Consider the following 17,277-nt stretch of genomic DNA (forward strand, 5'->3'; position numbering starts at 1 on the left):
TCCATCATGCGTCATTACCAAACAATGTAAATAGCACTCAGGCGACACTCACTGTAGGTATCGGGGTCGTCAAAAAGGGGCCACCTCTCCCACGGTGTACGGGGCTGGTCCACCTGTAAAGCATGAAACAAAGATTATACTCAGACTGGGTGAACGGACAAAAGATTTCTGTTACAATGACACTGTGTGAAAATGACATGGTAATGATAGACTTTCACACATGCTCATCTTGCATGGATCACTTTGTATTCAACATTAACATTGGATGAGTCTCCTGCTCCAGTGTCACACCCTACTACACTCATGCAGTGGTCAGGACAGTCATGTGTCATCCAAGTTAATCCTCCATTAGTATGCCCCAACAATAATGTTATCCATACATCTCAGCATGTGCATCCCCGAGAGACATTCCAAAACTGGTTCCATGAGGACTGCATGACCACTCACAATTAAACAGGCTATTTGGACAGGGTCAACAGACAGCAAACAGACACACATGTGACATATGTGTGAACAACATGACTAACTTCATGTGACGTGACGGCAACACACATGTATAGCATCATCATGTGTTTCAAATTTTCTGTCTAGCTATGGCGTCTGCATATGTAGGTATGTTGTTTCTACATGACGTACTCACTGGCCATTATGACCAGTGGAGTACAAATAGAGCCGTTCACGTGTTGCTTTTCTGACACAAATGCAACACTACATTACATGCAGCTACAGGCATCTGGTATGTGTTGCAAAAATGATCCATCGGACTGGTAGCATAGGTCTTCATACACATTCTGCAACAAATACACATTAGGACACATATGTATACCTTTGTAGCGCAGCATTTGAAACATTTTGGGACGCAGAGAGGGGGCGACTTAGCATAATACAAATAGATGTTGAATTTATAAAGCTGTCATTGCGTGTACATGTGTTGCAAGAATGGGGATTAATGTGTATAACCATGGGCCTAGGTTTCCCTGGCATTACACACACTCAGCTACTTATTTTGCAGATTCGCTAACAATCATCACATGTTCACACACCGATTTCTGTCATTCCCATGTAATTGTTTTTTACTCACCAACATGGCCACCAATCCGGAGTCCCAGGTGGTCCAGCAGGTCCTGTTCTCTGATGATCAGATCTGCCCAGCGGTGCTTGAGTTGGTGTACATTCCTGAGACTCCCATAGACCCGGACCAGGTGATGGCGCACCTTCTCCCACCGGATTTTCCTGGCCTCCGTGTGATACCCCTGTATCACACGGCCCCCAGCTTCCAGCATTAGTGGGAGGAAATGGCTTACGAGCCATATGAACCCCCCCAATTCGTCTTTCCCCATCCTGGACAGGCGAGGCCTACCTGACATATTGAGAGGGATAAGAATGTACCAACAAAATATAAAATATAAAGGGGGAAATGGGGAAAGGTAGAGGTGTGAAAGAAAAAGGAGAAGTAGAAAAATAGCCCAACTAACCCCCCAAACTATGCTACCCACAACAGACTCCCACAGACAATACAAACTATCACAGGTATAGACAAAATAACACTAAACAGACTGAGACAATGTGATACAACAATAATAGATTGACACTAAGACAAAATACAAGGCACACAGGACACAAAAGCAGTAAAACACAGGACAACACCTTTCACACAACCACACAGTCTAGAGAAATCTGAGACTGCAAAGTGAAAGTGAAAGTTACCTCCCAGTACAGATTTTGTAAACAGGATATCCTATTACATCACTTCCTGCATAAAATGGCCGCCGTTTTTATTTTCCCGTTATGCGTCATATTTTCACGCATACACAGTTGTGCGTCAATTTTTTATGACGCATTACAGTGCACATGATGCGGAGTGAAAAAATATGATATGAATATTAATAATTAATACTGTACATGAAATGACCAATATATTGTCCATGTAGCGTCAATTTCACCACGCATACATCATGGGCGTCGTTTTTTTTACACGTACAGTGGTGCACATGATGCGGAGTGAAAAAATATGATATGAATATTAATAATTAATACTGTACATGAAATGACCAACATATTGTCCATGTAGCGTCAATTTCACCACGCATACATCATGGGCGTCGTTTTTTTTACACGTACAGTGGTGCACATGATGCGGAGTGAAAAAATATGATATGAATATTAATAATTAATACTGTACATGAAATGACCAACATATTGTCCATGTAGCGTCAATTTCACCACGCATACATCATGGGCGTCGTTTTTTTTACACGTACAGTGGTGCACATGATGCGGAGTGAAAAAATATGATATGAATATTAATAATTAATACTGTACATGAAATGATCAACATATTGTCCATGTAGCGTCAATTTCACCACGCATACATCATGGGCGTCGTTTTTTTTACACGTACAGTGGTGCACATGATGCGGAGTGAAAAAATATGATATGAATATTAATAATTAATACTGTACATGAAATGACCAACATATTGTCCATGTAGCGTCAATTTCACCACGCATACATCATGGGCGTGTTTTTTTTTACACGTACAGTAGTGCACATGATGCAGAGTCAAAAATATTGTGGATGTAAATAATATTTTGAAGGCGAAATATCAAGACACTTTTGGATACATTTGTATCTGACTCTGCATTGTGTGCACTCATGTACGTGAACAAATTATGACGGCCATGCTGTATGCGTAGAATATGGAGCAAATTTATCCAAATGTCTTCATGTGTTTAGCTTTGCAAAGGTGATTTGTCATGGTCAAACGGTGCGATGTGAGACACATTTGTGTTTGTATATGACAAATGTCCGTACTTTTATGTATAGACGGCCTTCACACTGTGATGTTTGGGATACGTTAACTAATGTATTGACCATATTTGACAACATATTTGGTGTAATTGCTGATGGCTATTTTGAAATGATGTTTTTGATACCATTATGTATTCCGTCTCCAAAATGTGCCCACCTTTATGATGGGAATGCTTTTATCTATAGTCCTAACAGGGAGTGGGAGAGTCACTTTCAGTTTTTATGGGGCTGACCATGTCCCATTATGATTTTGTGTTTCATATTTGTGTAGGACTTGTGACATGGAGGCCACACATGTGCCTTATGCATGTGTTTAGTTCACAAGTACATGATTCTTGTATGTTTTGGGGGTGGTAGAGGTGGACTTAGGCCCCCAGCACCCTAGGATTTGACCATCCAGACTAGCTACTGTATCCATGGAGTATTTTTATCATATCATGGCAAACCTGCAGCAGCGTGCTAATGTAAGGCCATATGGTATGAATGACTGTTGACCATTCATTCATCTCATTAGCCCATTTGACGTTTGCAGTAATGATGATTTGGAGCTAAGTTGCATACCATTTTCATATGACTAAGTTTGCAAGACTCTCAGCGCTCACGATGTGATAATGCGTAGAATTTTTTGCTTGTCTGTGTCCCTTTCTGCATAAACTGGTTTAGTGTCATGTTACAATCTTCCTGCTAGGTTCAAACTGGGACACAACTGTGATGGTCTACTTTCAAATATTAGGTTGGTTGTATGACATATGTGTACATGTGTGTGGGAATGTGGATCCAGTATGACCTGTCTGTGTGTATGTTGTCACTGTAACTTCAAGGTCTCCTCCTGAGTTAGTGGCAGCTGATGTTGTTGCAATTGTGTATTGCTCACATCATACACTTGAGAGAAGCCATTGATGACATGTTCACGTACACATGGATGGTCCCACCCTGTCTCTGAACACGTGTGATGTGACTTTCAAATGATCTCCAATTCTGGGCTGGATGAGAGACTGTTTCAGTTGTTTGGATCCGGCATGTGTAATTGTCACATTTGTACTCTTGTTGGGCTCTGTGTATGGTAATGTAACATGTCACATCCTACCCTCTGTGCATACAGTTGTGATGTTTATTTTTGGTGTGATGAATTTTAATGGCATTCTTGATCAATGAGACGACATTCATCTTCAGCTATTTCAAACTAAAGGTGGTCAGAAATGAATAGGCCAAAGCATGATGTGGTGTTTGTTATCTGTGTTTATTTACAAGTGTGGAATATAAGTGATTATAATAACTTAAGTAAAAAAATTGTTCACAAGCTGTTGGCGCCTACGCACTCCTGCTGCCGTGTTAGGTTGTTCCCCCTCCTGTTGCAGGCCAGCATCCTCCTCATCATCATCCTCAGCCATGTCTGGGTCTGGTTCAAGGAGGGGAATGTTCCTTTTTACACAAATATTGTGTAATATGGCACAAGTGAGTATGATCTTGCAGACCATCTCTGGGGAGTATAGTAGGCTTCCGCCAGTGATGTCAAGGCAGCGGAACCTTGACTTTAGGATCCCAAAGGTCCTCTCCACAATGCTGCGTGTCCTCTTGTGGGCGTCATTGTATGCCCGCTCAGCAGCAGTATTTAGGTTCCCATATGGTGTCATTAGCCAAGGCTGGATGCCATACCCCTGATCAGCTGAAAGAGAAACACAGAATGGTATCAATTAGATGTAGGAGGCACTGTTGTACGTATCTTTGATGGCAGTAGTTGTGTTGTGTTGTCTGTGACTATTTTGTGTACTAATGTGACAACCTATGGTTGTTGGTGGAAACTTTGGCATTGTTTTTTTTCCTTGGCTGAGCAAGTGTTTGTTGTCTAACTGTTTGTCAGCAGGATGTATTGGTTTCTCAAGTACAGTGTGCCCTCCCTTGCATTGTGACTTGTGACACAGGTGTCCGTGTGTCCTCACTGGGGGTGTGATGATAGTTCCATGCAGAGTTGAAACATGAAAGGGTATTAGAAACGTTCATATGAACATACCCAGGCCATCCCATCCCTTAAAAGTTATGCATTGTATTAGTGTACAGGTTATTGTGAGACTTCCAATTTGCAAGGTGACATTTAGGCAACCACAGTCATGACTGTCTTCACACTAAGCTGTGGAGTAAATTCAAATGTGTGAGAGGTTCAATGGTGACTTGTGACACATGGCTAGTGATGTGAGTACCTCAGTGTGTTCCTGTCTAGGTGTTGCTATTGTGGTGTATGTGTTGTTTATCCTAGAGGGTTTCTGTGCAGTGAGTATATAAGTAGATTTTTGTCCTTACCAACAAGTAGTCCATTGCCATACCGTCCATCCTGGAAGTGTTGGTTGATGGTGCAGTGACGGAAGATGAATGCGTCATGTACACTCCCAGGATATTTAGCCACAATGTTGATGATCAGTCCTTGGTGATCGACTATGGCCTGCACGTTGATGGAATGTGTGTGCTTCCTGTTGCGGTAGAGGTGTTCAGTCGCAGCAGGTGGCACAAGACGTACGTGTGTGCAGTCGATTGCACCAAGGACGTGCGGAAAGCCACTGATGGCGTAGAACCCCTGTTTTGTTTCCTGCTGCTTCTGCACTGTGTTAGGGAAGCAGATGTGGCGGGGTGTCAGTCCAATGATGGCATCCAGTACTTTAGGCAGGAATGCGGAGAAAGATGGTTGTGAGATTCCACCAACCAGGGCACCAGTTGTCTGAAACGAGCCACTTGCCAGCAGGTGAAGTACGGCAAGCAGCTTTGTTTCTGTTGGGATAGTGCGGGGAGTCACTAAAGTGGGGGCCAATTGCTGTTCAATATTTGTTAGCAGCTGCTGAATGGCCTGCCAGTTCAACCGGTACCTCTGGATGATGTCTCGTTCCCTGAGGCCATGCAGGGTTGTTCTTGGGAGGAATATCCTGTCCTGCCTTCTGCGCTGTCTTTGGGGTCCCTGCTGTTGTTGTTGTGGCTGCTGTTGTTGCTGCAGGGCTCTGCGTCTACGTGCACGTTGAAGAAAAAGCACCTCCATGTCTCCCTGTTGCTGCTCTGCTGCTCTGCTGCTCTGTTGTTTGTTCTGTGTGTTCTGATTAAGTACAGGTGTGTTTGCCCCATTTTAACGCCTGCCCTGACCCAGGCGTTAAAATTTCACGATATTCGTGCTTTGCGCCATTTTTTTGCGCCGCCTGCCGCGCGGGAGTGATTTTTGCCCTGGAGCATAAATACCACGCACCGCTATGTGCGTCTGTTTTTGGACGGGAACGCCTACCCTGCATGTCATTAACGCAGGGCGGGGTGCCGCTTCCAAAAACTGGCGCACATAGCGCCATTTTCCTGGTGCGCCGGATCGGGCGTCAGGGTTTAAATATGGGGCAACGTTTGCGCTGAAAGTGCGTCAAAATTTTTGACGCACATTCGGCGCAAACGGAGTATAAATATGCCCCCATATGTTTGGCGAATCATGATGAAACGCCAAATTGTTCACACAATTTGGGGTTTCATGGTACGAGTTTAGCACATTTATTCCCTGTTTTGTACGACCAAAATTCAGAAAAACACATCTATTTTGCTACAAAGTTCCATATAACAAAAAACATAAAATTACTCATGCAGTGCTGCATGCAAAAAAGTTCACATGCAAGAAACTTACAGCCAGTGAACAACTATTCAAGTACTTTAGGAGAAATTACTCTTTTCTAGTTCTTTTCAAGATACGCTTTTAATATTTAAGTGTGCGTGAGGAAAAAGGCAGGCAATAGGTGTCTGGTTCAAAGATCCAAGATGTCTCTCTCAATAGACACACAATGCTGAGTGGAGGGCCATGCAATGTGTGCAACTGCTTTGAAGACATAACTTGTTAAGGCACTCAGTTGCCTGTCATTTTTGTGTTTTCTTTTTCACTAGAGATAGTTCTAGATCTGAAGTCTGTTGTACTCCTTGGCGTGGATCTGCTGAAGGTCCATCATCATTGGGTGCCATTTCACTATCCCTTGCTCATTTCAGCAAGGCCATATCCAGATAGACCTGCCCCTGAGAACGTAAACTTGATGGACCAGTGATTGTCATAGCGTAGGAAAAAGCTTCAATGTGGCATTATAAAACAAGCATTTCCAATGCAATGGGTCTCGCATTTGCTTGATTTAGAGCTATTGGCGTTGAAAATTCAGAACTGGACTTTTCTTTCCATATATATTGGTCAACGCTGCCTCATAATTTGGTCTTTTCCTGCCACGTAATTCCAGTGGCCCTGCATATAACTAAAACACTTCCATGTACCTTCTTCCTCTATCTGCAGCCAAAAATGAAATGTTGCCATTTAGCATCCACATTTAAATCTGCCATGCTAATTCCAATAGAATACTACTTTCACCACCCCACCATCAGAGTTGCTGGCTAACACAATTTCCAAAACAAGACAGCAATGGAGGAGTAACTAGAGAAATAAACTTGAAGGGTCACCCAAACATATCAAGAGCTTCAAAAAGTCATAGTGGAATAAGTATGTGAAGCTGGCCTGAATCTTGAAATAAACGTTTGGCACTAAACTGTAATGCCCAGAACAGCCCGAGAACACCACAATCAAAATAGCATTTGTAAGAAACATGGTCATGTTACCATGCAGTCAGCCCCTAGAGGGCAGAACCACATGAAAAGAAAATGATTGAAAGTATTGCAGTGGGACCATATATGTATCCACTAGAGGATGTCACACCTTTCAGGGCTAGCAGGCCTACTGCAATGATATTACAGACGAGACTCTTAAAACACAAACTACTCTCAACTGTAAAAAAAAAAAGTTCCAGCCACAAGAGAGATTAAAAACACACTGAATGGTGGGAGGGGTTAATATTTTGGGGTCTTCACTAACCTAGTGTGGGGACCCCGAGATGATCTAAACAGAAACAACAGGTTGTGGTTAACATTTTGAGGGCGAACCCATTGTCCTAGGACCACCACAGGCTGAGTTGTGAGCAAAATGTTTTATAAAAGAATGCCCTGCAAAACATTATGGGACGACTGAGAGCAGCAAATATTGTAGTATGTTGACTGTAATGCTCAGAACAGCCCCTAGAAGACACCACAATAAACATATAATTTGTAAGAAACATGGTAATGTAACCATATAGTTAACCCCAAGAGCGCATCACCACATAAAAATAGAATGTCACAAAGTAATGTAGTACAACCATATATTTAGCTCCTAGAGAAAATAGTGCCTTACACAATTTCAGGGTTATTGCAATACTAAAGCCCTAAAAACACAAACTATAACACAAAAGTTCCAGCCTTAAAAAAGCTTCCAAAGGGACTGAATGGTGGGAGGGGTTATTATTTTGGGGTCCCCAATAACCTACTGTGGGGACCCAGAGATGACCTGAACAGAAAGAGTGTGTTATGCTGAATGTTTTGGCGCTGCTCCCATTGTCCAAAAAATTGAAAATGAATGCTTGTAAAGCATTATGGGGTGACTTTTCCAGAGTGCAGTGAGTATTGTAGAATCGGCTCTCCTGCTGTACCGGGAGAGCCCTTGCGGATTTCTGTGTTTTTAGTAAAGAATTTATCAATTATAAGTGTTTTGGGGAACCTATGGAGTGTGAAGGGGAAAAAGCACTGTTGGCGGGTGAGGGCCATGACTGCCATGGGGCGGGAAGGGGTAAAGCAATTACCAATGACATCAAGGGATTTTTGAAAGGCAAGCCCACGAACCAGTGAAAGTGATGGGCGTGAGGTGGGCATAGTTAAAAGCCCACAATACTTAAACAGGTCAAAGCGCTTGTGCGCTCAACCTAAAAAGGAGACAAAACAAAACATAATTGAAATTATTGCATACTAATTTTTGACCTATAAGTGTGGAGAGCACAACCCTTATCAATGGGACTGTTTCATGAGGAGTTTCCAGATGAGCAGTATCTTTCGACTAAAATGAAGCACCCGAACAGCTTTATGTTCACTTTTTATACAGTATAGCATAGTCACTGCAGAGCCATCCCTGTGCTAAATGATCATTGCAAGCATTGTGCTCTGGTGCCACAGCCAACCTCTGCTAGGATGATAAATCACTGAAACAAGATAGTGGTTCCTGTATGCACATTAAAGGACAATAATTATCTGGATGCTAAATGTAATTGCACACTTAATGAATGGTAACATTCTCTAGGGACACCTGCAGCTCAATGTTGAACATTTACTGAAGAAGTCAAAAATTATCAACATTACACAATACTCAGTGCCAAGTTGTTGGAAAATGGGTTATTGGTTAGGGCAGGTAGGTACCTACACTTAGCAATAGGCCACTAACCTCCACTTAGGTCCAGTTAGGTCTCAGTAAATTAAACCCAGCTCAACCCTTGGTAGCTTGGCAATGAGCGACAAGGCTTAACTTAGGAGACAGAGTGTAAAGCATTCAAATATCACAAAACAGTAATAAAAAAAAACACAGGAAATAGTTTAAAAATCAAAAACCATTTTACAAAAATAGATTATATATTTATCTTTAAAATGACACAAAAACGAATAAACTCGGATAAGGGGAACCGGAGAAATGAATTTTTAAAGAATTATTGTTTTTTAGCGCCCAGAAACAAAAAGCCCCAATCGGGTCATCTGGTTGCACCTCGAACGGGGCAAAGTCAAAGTTTAAGGCTGACCGCGATGGAGCCTGGCTCGGCTACAGGCCGCGGGAGCCTCGGTCAAAACTTCACCTTCACCCTTAGTCGTTTTTCTGAAGATTTTCTTCAGAGGGACGAACCTGCCAGTCCAATCCGACCTCCTGGAGCCCTTCTCCGGATACGCTTCGCGGGAATCCTCGGTGGAGATTTTTACCTTCGGACGTAGTCATTTTTTCGAGGTGAAAATCCTTCGACCGGGGTAAACCTGGATCTTGATCCGATGTCCTTGGAGCCCTCCTCGGATACGCTGGCTGGGAGGTCCCGGTCAACTTTTTACCTTCGGACTGAGGGGCATATTTATACTCTGTTTGCACCGAATGTGCGTCAAAAATTTCAGAGGCTGGCCAATCAGAGCACAACAGCAAAAACAATGCAGGGCTGAAACTGGCAACTTTTCAGGTAAAGTTTAAAACTCTTTACCTGAACAAGTTATATTAAATCCAACACCTGGAAGTTGTGGGATTTATTATAACAATCAATTTGATACCAAACTCTTAGTATCTGTCATTTAAGGGGACTTTAAAAATTAAAATAAAGTCTTCCCATTCTAGCCTATGAAGGCCATTTACTACAATGAGGGAAAAACGAATTTGGCTGTTTTTACCTCACCAGGGCTTATAAAACTACTTTTATAAGGTCCCTGCTTATAGTTACATGGCACCCAGCCCTAGGGGCACATAGGGCACACCTTAGGGGTGACCTATATGTAAAAATAAGGTAGTTTAAGACTTTGGAACTAATTTTAATTCCAAAGTCGAATTTGCATATAACTTTAATTTAAAAGCAGCCAGCAAGGCAGGCCTGCCTTTAAAATGACACTGCGCACCTCAGCAGTGCACCTATGGGAGCACCACCTATGATGTGGTCCATAAACCTACATGCCCTACCATGTACTAGGGACTTATTGGTAGGTTCACTTAGCCAATTATAATTAGCCTAATTTGCATATCCACTTTACACAGAGCACTGGCCCTGGGACTGGTAAGCAGTACCCAGGGCACAGCCAAGCGTCAGTAACCACCAGTACCTGTCCAAAAAGTGTGGGGGTGACCAGGGCAAAAAGGAGGACTTTCCTACACAAGTAAACAATATTTTTTTAAGATTAGAAGTAAAACGTAGCAGTTTGGTGAATATTGCGTGCGTGAAAATACATGGCTCAGTGCACAGAGTGATTCACATAACACTGTAAAAAGAAATATGCCATTAGCAGGTCGATAAAATCAAAGAACACAATCTCAGTCGGTATCCAGAATTTTACAAATCACTAAACAGACATTGAACAAATCAAATGTGGTTCATATGGGAAACTTTGATAGCTTTGTGACCCCTGTGGGTCATTGTCAGGACTGGGCTTTGGTAGGATGGTGCGCGAACAGAACTGGAAACTAGTAAGGAATTGTGGGGGCTCATTTGGGTCATGAGCGCCCATTCTCAGACTGGCCTGCTTTATGTTCAGATTATTGGGAAATAAGAGGCGCTGCTTAATGTCTTAAAGCACTGCAGGATGTGCGGGGTAAGTGAGCGTGAGACACTAATCCAGCAATGAATAGGCGAGTTCAGAGCCGATACACTGCGCACTATCGAAAAATAAATACAGCCCTACTGCAGAAGAAAACTAGAGTCTCGCATTTCTCTGAGTTACAGCTATTAGCAGTTGTAAACTCCCAACCCGATTTTTCTTGCCACATTGACTGGAAAAAAACAGCGCGATCGCGCTGCTACAGTTCACTCCTAGTGAAACCTATATGCATAAGTGCAATTATCTACGTAACCGGCAAAAGTGAAATTAACTATGTTACAGGGTCGATGTTATGCAAAGCGCTTGATTTCTGCCAAGCGAGACCGCACTGCGAACAAAAGATAAAAAGTAGTCCACAAACCTGACGGGAAACAGCGAGCCTCGCGTGTTTTCCTTACTTGGTCACTGCGCTCGAGGAGGGCTAACCACCGGAAAAGGCATGACGTACGCGTGCCTTCCACTAATGAAAGCAAGCAGATTTTAACAGGCAAGCCCACGAACCAATGAAAGACACTGACGTGACGTGGACGGGGCTCCAAGCCCTTTTCTAACGCAAGCGAAACGCAAGCGCATGCAACGCAGGCCTACCCTAATAAAAACAAAGGGCCTCATTTATAAGAATGTGACGCATCAGCTCTGATGCTTTAGATTTCTTCTGCTGCCCTTCGACCCCCTAACAATGCCATGCATGCACACTATTTACAATACGGAGCTCCATGGCCCACGTTTTCACAAATGTGTCAGAAATTCTGATGCATCTGTGGTGTTAAACTGATGCTTTGCCAGACTAGCATCAAAAAAATGACGCTACTCCAGTAATGAGAGGAAGGCTCCTGTAGAGAAAAGCACTGTGTCAGTTTGAACCCTGCTGTGAGCAAGCCTTAAAAGCTTGACGCAGTGAAGTTGCAGAACAGTGAAATGTTGTAAATTTCATTGTGTTAGATCTGCGTGGCTTTTCCTGAGGGAACGCCTACCTTTTCATACATTATATCTGGCACAGGTATAATGTGACGCAAGGCTTTACAAACTGATGCATTGTGCCCAATCCGCCAGTTTGTGAATGTGGAGCAATGTAAAGCACTGCTTGCGCCAATGTTGCACAAAAAATGATGCAACAGTGGCTCAAAGGCCTTGTAAATGAGGCCCAAAATGTCGTAGCTAATCAGTTGCTTTACCAGGACATCTACCTGCGAAGATCCAACCTCCCAAGAAACAATTGTTACACTATTATCATGATACCTACGCCCACAAAGCTGCCTTCCTCTGCACTTCCACAAAGCGAGAGGAACTGTTAAGGCCCATGGGAAAATGAGCCTAATTAGTACAACAGCATATATAAAGCCTTGTAAGGCATGACAAGACATGGATATTCCTGTGCCAAACACATGATCAAATCATTACAACATAATATATTTCAGTTGCTGAAACACTGTTGCCAAGCACAAGCAAAGCATTATTGCATATGCCTTCCATAGACCTCTTGAACACCCTGTTAGGTAAGCTTGCTAAAAGTAAAATGATCAAACTACAAATAACTTGAGTTGTTCTGTGGGCAACCGTCTGTAAAGAGGACGTTCCATGAGATATATGCCAGAATATCAATTATAAACATAATGTTGGTTGTCAAAAATACTAATAACAAAAACATCTAGCGTAAATATGTGCAATTAATTAAAATATTGAGTACAAAAATATCAGAAATAAAAGATAGTACATTTAAAATATCAACTACCAAACTATAGATTTTAAAAATAGAGTATTTATTTAAAAAAATGTAACCATAAGACATGTTTCAAAATATAATATACAAAAAATACTGAAGTATTTTGAACAAAAAAATCAATATAGAAAATATCAAATGTAATAAGTAGTAGCAATTTCAAAAACAATAATATTTTATCTTACACGAACAAAAAATAACTCCTTAAATATACAAAAAAATATATAAAAGTTTAATTATATCTGTAATGTATCTTCTATTTGTAATAAATATGTATCTATTAGCATTAAATAGAAAGAATATGTAATGCAAAGTGTGTATATTTATTTCTAATAAAAATAATGCTTACAAATGTGTAATCTTATAACAAATCTGACTTTCAAAATGTGTAAAGTAAAAACTATATTCTTTATTCACTAAAACATGAGAAATTAGTAAAAATATAGACAAATTTTAAACCTGTTTCAACAAGCTACCCTCTTCCCAATTTTCTATCACATTCTATCACCAGTCAAGTGATAATGGACATGACAATTGACCACATGCTTGACACGTAGCATATCTGTCACGTCACCATTTGAAGTATGTTCCCCTCTTTTTTTTGGCATTCACCCATCTAACAAGCAAAAATGCTTTCATATGCTTTGATGGGGTCACTCCATTTTTAAACCCTACAAAAAAGCATTTGTACTCTATTCACCTTAAATGGTTTACCGTCTTAAACACTTCACATGATCTGCAACTTTTAAGTCAAGAGATTGAAAGATATGCACTTGCAGCTGACAAGACTTGCTCTCTCAGGCCCTATGGACAACCCACCATAGTTTTGTAAAATACACTATACACATTCCTGAGATGTGCACAATGGTACACGTTTCGAAAAACAATGACTGAGGAAGGTGACAATGGGAGTAGCCAGGTTTACCGCCTCCAGGATGTTTACTAACAACAACACACTGTTATGTGAGTTCTCAGATTCTTTTATATGGAGCACATCTCAAACTAAAGCTCAAACACAGTGCCTTGAATGGTAAAATGCCTTAGTTATTTCTTAGCTCAGTTTGAATGGCACTTACTAATCCCATGCTTAAATATTTTGCTAAAGAAGACAAAAGGCTTTGTCAATATCCTAGCTTGGCATGGATGGCTTTAGGCCTGTCTGTTAGACCTGAGAGCCTTATGGCAGTCTCTTCCTCCCAAAACATTTTGCCTTTGCCCTCCACTTTTTGCTGAATTTGTTTTTGTTGGTCTTAGGACTCTGTGCCCTTAACCACTGCTAACCAATGCTTGTTCTTACTGTCATGGTAAAATTGGCTTACACAGATATTTAATTTACTTATTAGTCTCTTGTAGAGTAGTACACCATAGACACAGGGCCTGTAAATTAAATGCTATTACTGGGGCGGCAGCACTTATTGTGCCATCCGCTAAAGTAGCCCTTAAACATGTCCCAGGCCTGCCATTGTGGCCTGAATGCAGTTTTAAACTGCCAATTCAACTTGGCAATACACCCACTTGACAAGTCTTAAGTTCCCGTTTTATTGCATATACATCACCCCTATGTTAGGCCCTAGGAGACCAAAGGGCAGAGTGCATTGTAATTAAAAGGTTGGACATGTGCTTTCAAGTTTTACATGCCCTGGTAGTGAAAAAGTACTAAATTCTTTTTTCACTACTGTGAGGCCTCCCTCTGTCAGAGGATAACATTGGGTTGCCTTATTATATTTAATAAGTGCTCACTTTTGACTGGGAACAGGCCAACATTTCAGGTTTGGTGTCTGACAAATTGTGATTAAAAATTCTCTTTGATGGTAAAGTTGAATTTTAAGCTACAATTTGGAAAAAGCCACACTTAGAAAGTAGGCATCGTCCTGACCTAGCTATTCGGTGCCTGCAGCCTGTCCTAGGTCACATGAGAGGGTGTAGTTGGCAGTTGGATTTTGTTTATTCATCCTCAGCAGCCACAAAATAAAGAGATTATGGGGGTTATTCTAAATTTGGAGGAGGTGTTAATCCGTCCCAAAAGTGACGGAAAAGTGACGGATTTACCACCAGCCGTATTACGAGTCCATTATATCCTATGGAACTCGTAATACGGCTGGTGGTATATCCGTCACTTTACCGTCACTTTTGGGACGGATTAACACTCCTCCAAAGTTAGAATAACCCCCTATGTGTGCTAACTTCTCCTACTTCGAAGAAGACATTAGCTATGAAAATAAGGCCCTCAGACACACTCATCAGCTCACTTTCTGGCCCTGCGGAAAGACTCTCAGAGGACTGTTGACTGCTCTGGCTTGCTGTGTAATTCAGAAGACTGCTTATCTACACCTGGAAGGACTGCTTTGCTGCCTGAAGCCTGCCTTGAACTCTCAGAGGCCTGTCTTGCTGTTTGAGCCATGTTCTAATTCAGGAACCCAGGACTACTAGAATGACTCCAAGGGCAAGTTGGCCTGCCTCCTGATCGGAGCCTCAGGGACTAAAAAGGCTCCAATCGTGTTGATTCCGCAGCTCGACTCAGCCTGAGTAAATCCTAACACTCTAAGTGGTGCCCCTCCAGTCCTGGACCCTTACTGGTGGCAATAAATGTGCCCAGATAGCCAAAATCCAAAATTAGGGGGTTAAAAAATGTTTGGTTACATTCTGCTCATATCAGCAAAACCTCTTCAGCGGGCCTTTGCAGAAGGGGTATCTGGGTTTGGGAAGCCACTATCAGCTACAGCCTCCAGCCTCATCCCACTGGAGATTTATGAATTTCAAAGAGGAAACTAAGGGGCATATTTATACTCGGTTTGTGCTGAATTAGCATCAAAATAAATGACGCTAATTCAGCGCAAACTTAACTCCATCCTTATACTTTGGCTCTAGACCCGTCTAGTGCCAAACTTATGGAGTTAACGTCATTTTCTGGATGTGGAAACCTACCTTGCATCAATGAGATGCAAAGTAGGCGTTCCCGTGCAGAAAATGACGATATGGCCTTAGCGCCATATTTATCCCCCATGCTAAAATCAAGCATGGGGGATGGGGGCCTTGAATAATGGCGCTAAGCTTGCTTAGCACCATTATTTAACACCTGGGTGTAGGCAGGCGTTGGGGGACCTGTGGGTGTGTTTCCATGGTCAGAGACCATGGAAAGAGCCCACAGGTGACCTTCCCTGGCCCCAGGGACACCCCCACCCACACCAGATTGACACCACAGGATGGGGGACCTATCCCAGGTAAGTCCCGGTAAGTATTCCAATGACGCTAACAGGGCATTACCTCTGGCTACCGCCATTCCATTAATATGGCGCCCAGCCGGCGTCCTGGAATGGGGGTAACCGGGGGAATACATTTACACACAAAAACTGCGCTAACGCAGGTTTGCGTGTAAAAGTATAAATCAGGGCCTAAGTGCAAACCTGGAAATCTTCATCGCGACTTCATCCAATGGCTCCCAGACGACGACTTCTTCCCCTCGGACACCAGCGGCAGCCTTACAGCACAGAACGTCTACCTTCTCAGAACATTTTTGTTGAAATTTCTTTTAAGTTCTAAGGTAAGCTTCAACAGGGTCATATCCACTTTGTGCATCTGACTCATGCTTCACAGTGGTCGGCCATTTTTTTTTTTGACCCAGTCTTGACCGACTAGATGTCCATGGTTGGCGCTTTGAATCGCAGTTCCTTGTTGACTGGCCCTCAATGCCAACCCGGCAGCTCGATGCAAGGACTCCACATCTTGAGGCCCAGGTCACAAGGTATTTTGTCAACAGACAGAACTCAGTCCTGTATCTCACCCACATTCCATTGCAGTAGGCCTGAAAGTGATCCAGACCGGGTCCATCTCAGATAGCAACGGTAGGTGCTTTTTGCTTTGTAGCGCTTGATTTCTGCAAAACCTTTAAAATTGCATATCTCCAATTCAATTGTTCGGATTGTTGTCATTTTGGTGTCAAATAGTTTATTTAATTGTAAGTTTTCTAAATTGATATGGGATTTTTACACTTTACCTCTAAGTTAAGCCTGGTTGATTTTGTGGCAAGCCACCAGAGGGTTAAACACAGGTTTATTTCGTGACTTTTGTGGTTCACCCTAACAGGGATTGGGGCTGCTTGAAAAGGGGTCACCCCCATTCAACCAACAACTTAATTTCTCACAATAGCCTATGCTTAAAAAATCCACTAGTAAAACAGACATTTGAGGTGATAAGATTTACTAAGTCTTCAGTGTTGCAGATATGTTGCTTTCAAAGAAGCAGTTATTTATCTAAAATCTGAGAACTATCTAAGATTTCCTTTCTGTGTAGTGCATAATGTATTTGGCAATATCAGCCTTCGAGGGCATTGTTTGGACTTATGCTGGGTGCATATTGTGTCTTGATGAATCATATATTCTCTGTTGAGCTCTAAGAGTGAGAAAAACATGTCAGGGGCTGCTTTTTCCTACTGAAGGTTAGTTTGGATGGTGTTTTATCAAACCAACGTTTTAATACTGTTTTCAAAATGAAAAAAAGGCCTTTGTCAGCTTTTTAGCTTGGTGTGCAGAACACATTCTAATGCTATGATTAAAGACAACTAAAACAAT

The sequence above is a fragment of the Pleurodeles waltl genome, chromosome 5, assembly GCF_031143425.1.
Source record: "Pleurodeles waltl isolate 20211129_DDA chromosome 5, aPleWal1.hap1.20221129, whole genome shotgun sequence".
Taxonomy (NCBI): domain Eukaryota; kingdom Metazoa; phylum Chordata; class Amphibia; order Caudata; family Salamandridae; genus Pleurodeles; species Pleurodeles waltl.